Source organism: Gekko japonicus, unplaced genomic scaffold (genome assembly GCF_001447785.1).
Source record: "Gekko japonicus isolate JY-2015 unplaced genomic scaffold, Gekko_japonicus_V1.1 scaffold610, whole genome shotgun sequence".
In the NCBI taxonomy this organism is placed as follows: Eukaryota; Metazoa; Chordata; class Lepidosauria; order Squamata; family Gekkonidae; genus Gekko; species Gekko japonicus.
Genome location: NW_015165846.1, coordinates 933650 through 939047, shown reverse-complemented (window position 1 = coordinate 939047; position 5398 = coordinate 933650).

Sequence of the window (5398 nt, the reverse complement as noted above, 5' to 3'; positions counted from 1 at the left end):
TCTCCAGATAGCTACTCTTAGAGCAGTTTCCTCCTTCTCAGAAGCAATGAAAACTGTATATGATTATAGAGACAGAAAGCTGAAGTAAGGGCAGAAGGACTCTGATAAATGGCCCTTTGAAACAAAGAAGATGCTCAGAAAGTTATCTCATAATAACTAATTTACTAATACAGAACAATGTGGAAAACAAGAACTCTACAAGTATATTGTTTTACTAACTTTTTTAATACTAAGTTTAACATAAAGGGGGTCTCCCACTCTTGGGTTTTTAGTTAGTGTGGGTATCTTTCCTTTATCCATAGTTGTAGTTCCCCCTCCTATTTTTTCTTTGTAGTTTGTAGTTATATTGAAAAAAATAAAATTACCCCTCCGGGGGTTTGAAGAAAAAAAGAAGAAGTTCAACACTTCAGTCTGCCTCCTCTCTATCAGAGATGTAGTTAGGAACATATCTCTGGCTCTCCTCTTTTCTATCAAGTATGTTAGTTCCTAAAGAAACCTCTTTCATCAGGTTGTGCCCTTTTGCTGTGTTAATTACTCTGCCAACACCCTAACTAGTGCTGTCTGAAGTATTTGGTAAGTGGACTACTGTTTCTTTCAGAGTTGAGTTCTGAATTGTTCTTGAAGGATCTGATGAACTTTTTTGTGTGCTAACTTGGGAATGGATTGGAAAAGAATGTCACAGAATGTGATTCTAAGAAAACAACAACGACACGATACAAAATGCACAGATGGTCGACTTGCCAACAACTTGAAGAAAGATTGTCATGACCCTGTGACAAACCCCTGTATCTCCCCAATTGTCTGGCAAGCTCCCCCCCCCCCGCCAAATCTTCAGTTCCCCTCAGTGACTGAGTTGCCACACAGTAGCATGCACATATTCTTAAAAAAACAACACCTTTTTTATTTTTCAAAACTACAAAGAAATAAGGTAAGGGATACTACAAACTACGGGAGAAAGTAAAGATAACCCCTAAAAACCCAAAAGGTGGTGGTCATATAATGGTTACAATATAGCTTTGAAGTAAAAAGAGTTTTTTGTTACATTTAAGATTATTATTAAACTCACTTCCATGCTTGAAGTCCGGATATTTCAGACTTAGTAAGGAGAAATAAACAAGAATAATTAATTATCAAAAAAAAAAGCAGCAAACTTCAGAAAGGTTTAGCACCTTATTTTTTGCCTCTTCTTTCCCTCAATCAATATCCTTGCTTAGGGGCAGCTGATATTCTTTGTCATAAAAGACTTGACTGTCTCACCCTATGTTTAGATTTTTTTAGTTTAGGCTTTTTCTCAGGCTCAGGAACTCTACTGAAAATACAGGAGCTGCTCCATTTTCTTTAAACCCTTGAGAAATGGCACTTGAGGCAAATTAACGTTCAGGAAAGCAGAATAAAGATTTTTATTAAGGCTTAATGTGTAGAAATGGGCAAGCGAGGGAAAACACCCGGGTGTAATAGGCCACAGTGTAAATGTGGAAGAGAGCAACCGAAGCACTGTCCTTTGTATACACACAAACCTTTGCTGTTTGGCTCATTCAGGCCCCGGTCACACGGGAGACTTTGGCCTGGGAGAGGGACGGGTCGGGGGCACAGCAAACGGGCGCGATCTCACCGCAACATCTGGGAAGCGGCGCGCACCCATCCCCGATCCGTCCCTAAACCCTGAAAACTTGCTGCGAAAAAGAACCTCCTACAGAGGAGGACTTACCTGAAGCACCGCTGCAAGCGCGGCCGTGGGATCACCGCCGCGCCCGTTGTCCGGAGCAATCCAGGCTCCCCGCCAAACTGCGCATGCGCACACATGCACAGTTCGGCTGTCGCGCTCTTTCTTTAGTGGCTTCCCCCCGGCATCTGATCGTGCTGGGGAGGAAGTGCTTGGCGGCTCAGGGGATCTATGTGATCCCGCTGCCGTGTCTCTCTTTTGGTGCGGCTTTAGAAAGCCGCATTTTGCCCGTTTCCCCCCCCCCCCCCGTGTAGCAGGGGCCTCAGCCATGCTGGTTGCCACTTGCCATACTACAGGCACCCACTGATCAACCTCCATTTTTTTAAAAAATAGAGTTCATATGTGTGCAGTTCTTTCCTTAAAAGTTCCCCAAACTGAAGCCAACTTTATCAGCAATTCTACACAAAGTTGGTATGTGATGCAGCATTGCCATGATGCAGATGACAAGTTGAGACTTAAGCTGTGACCCTATAAACACTTTTCCTGGGAGCAAGCTCCACTGAATAAAATGGCACTTCCTCCCAAGTAGACCTCCTTAGAATTACTCACTTAGAGGTTTACCCGAGAACACTTAGTAAGTTCACAGCTAAGGTGCGATTTGTAACAGGAGGCTTCCCAAACTCTCAACCCATTCCCTTAGCGCCTTGACTAATGAAATTAGATCAAATATCTTCTCTATCCGTCCCATTCTTGGGTGCCTCTTGGGCGAAGCTCTTCTGCATTAACTCTCTCAGGTTCACAGTTTTGAGGACTTTCTCTTACTTGGTGTGGTCTTCTAGGGCTGCATGTGAATTTCCAAGTGGGGGCTGAAGTTCACCTGGAATTGATCTCCTGACTACAGAAGATCAATTCCTCTGAAGGAAATGGCCGCTTTGGAGGGCAGACTCTCTGACATCACATCCGCACCAAGCTCCCGCCCCTCATCAAACTCTGCCTTCACCAGGCCCCGCCTCCAAATCTCCAGGGATTTCCTAAAATGGAGTTGGCAGCCCTGGATTCAATCTGAAACTAGTCTTTCTAACTCCAGTTTGGGAACCTCTCAGTTAAAAAAAATGTCAAAAAAGAGAATGTTGTTGTAACTTCCCCTCTGAAAGCCTGAAGCTAACTCACCAGACTGGACTCCTGAGGAAATGATTTCACTAGACAAGGGGTAATACAAGAGGAGAGGAGAGATTGGATTTATACCCCACCCTTCATGACCCAAAGGCGTCTCAGAGTGGCTCACAATCTCCTTTCTCTTCCCCTCCCCACAACAGATACCCTGTGAGGTAGGTGGGGCTGAGAGAGCTCTTTTGAGAACGTCTCTTTCAAGAACAGCTCTGAGAGAACTTGTGACTGACCCAAGGTCACACCAGCAACTGCATGTGGAGGAGTGGGGAATCAAACCTGGTTCTCCCAGTTTAGAGTCTGCACTCTTAACCACTACATCAAACTATCTCTCCACACCAAACTGGCTCTCAAGAGTTCCAGCCAGCAGCTGGCAAGGGAGTCTGGGGTATGGGGACACGGTAAGCATGTGATATCACTTCTGGGGAAAACCTGGAAGTGACATCATGGTGCTAGCAATTCCTAGAGTGGCATGATGTCACTTCTGGGTTTCTTCCAGAAGTGACATAACACCATCGCACCAAACATATTTTTTAATTTTTTCCCTCCTACCTCCCATTCCCAGCAGGACAATGGTAAGTCTAAATAGCGCAACCTTTTAATGAGCTCAGGAGAGCCAGTTTGGTGTAGTGGTTAGGAGCGCGGACTGTAATCTGGGAGAAACAGGTTTGATTCCTCACTCCTCCACATGCAGCTGCTGGTGTGACCTTGGGTCCATTGTTCCCCCTAAGGTGAGTTAGTGTGAGTTAGTTCACAGTTTTTTAGCCTCTGCCTCATACATTTTTGTCTTAGCTCAGGAAGGATGGCTCCAGAGCAAACTAATTTATGCAGTAGCCAAATCGCTCACTCACAACTTTAATGTCAGTGTCTCACAAATAGAAGTTTTGCTCTTAAGACTTCACAGCTTAGAGGGAGCAATGCTTGGGTCAGTCACAAGTTCTCTCAGAGCTGTTCTCTCAAGAGCAGTCCTCAAAAGAGCTCTCTCAGCCCCATCTACCTCACAGGGCTTCTCTTGTGGGGAGGGGAAGGGAAAGGAGATTGTAAGCTGCTCTGAGACTCCTTTGGGTAGTGAAGGGCAGGGTATAAATCCAATTTCTTCTCCTTCTTCTTCAAGGTAAAAGGGTGTATGACATACTTTCTAACATCTGTGACATAGGCCTGAACACCAAGGATTTTTTTTTCTCACTGTACACAAAACAAATGCATATTGATTATTCATGCTCTCTCTTTCTCTCTCTCTCTAAGCACTCTCTGCTTCCAGAAGTGGTGTGCAATTTTCTTGTCTCCCCACCCCGACTTTTCACCAGTGTGATAACTCTTCTTGCTAACTTGCAGTATCTAACAGCATGATGCACAGCATGTCATAGGAATGATTCGAAAAATATGCATATTTAGCTCCTTTTGCTTGCTGCCGGAGTTTGCTGCATGAGTCTTGGAGGAGGCATTAAAGTTTCTCAGGAGGTAGCAAGCGGGCCTGCGTTTTTCGAGAATGTAATAACCCACATTAAGACATGTTTTGAACTTGTGCAAATCAGCACTTATGGCCATTTGACTCCAGTTAATTATGAACCAGAGCAGAATTTCTTCCCCCCAGTTTGCCTTCCAATCCACTGCGGATCGTCCAAAATGGTATGCTACCGCACCGCAGGGAGTTACCTGTGTACCGTTTCCGTTGGCATATGGCTGGGGCTTTTCCAGCCTCACATCATTGGCCAGTTTTACAAACAGTCCATTAATTTTTCATGCTATAGCAATTTTTGGCATCACTTCTGAAATACTCGACGTTTGCTGACACGGCATTAAAAACTTTGATGAAATGGAACAAATATCTATATATACCTACAGTACTTTCAGGGCATTCTGCTGATACAGAATGTCTGACTCTTGTGCTTTTCATTATTATTCCTTGACATACGTCCATAAAAACCAGATGCACATTGTGTAAGAGCTGGGTCACTTTGACGGGCTGTGCTTTTTTCTAGCGAGTCATTTTGAACGCTCGCGAGCTGTTTATGCAGTGATGGTTTAAACGGAGAAGGAAAAATGTCCACAGACAAGGACAATCTGTGGAGTGGCATCATGCTGTGGGTTTGGGACTACATGACATAAGAAGATCCTTATTGGTTCAGACCAAAAGCCCATCTAGTCCATCACTGTGTTCACCTACCACTTGCCTCTTGGGAAACAAGAAGAAGAAGAGGAGGAGGAGATTGGATTTATACCCTGCCTTCACAGCTCTGACAGAACTATGGCTTGCCCAAGGTCATCCAGCAACTGCAAGTGGAGGAGTAGGGAATCAAAGAGCTTCTGCCCCCGTTCAGAGCCGCAGTTAACCATGCTTCTCAGAAGTCTTGTACCATGCAACATGAGAAGAAGAAGAAGAAGAAGAAGAAGAAGAAGAAGAAGAAGAAGAAGAAGAAGAAGAAGAAGAAGAAGAAGAAGAAGAAGAAGAAGAAGAAGAGAGGAGGAGGAGGAGGAGGAGGAGGAGGAGATTGGATTTATAGCCTACCCTTCACTATCCAAATGAGTCTCAGAGTGGTTTACAATCTCCTTTCCCTTCCCCTCCCC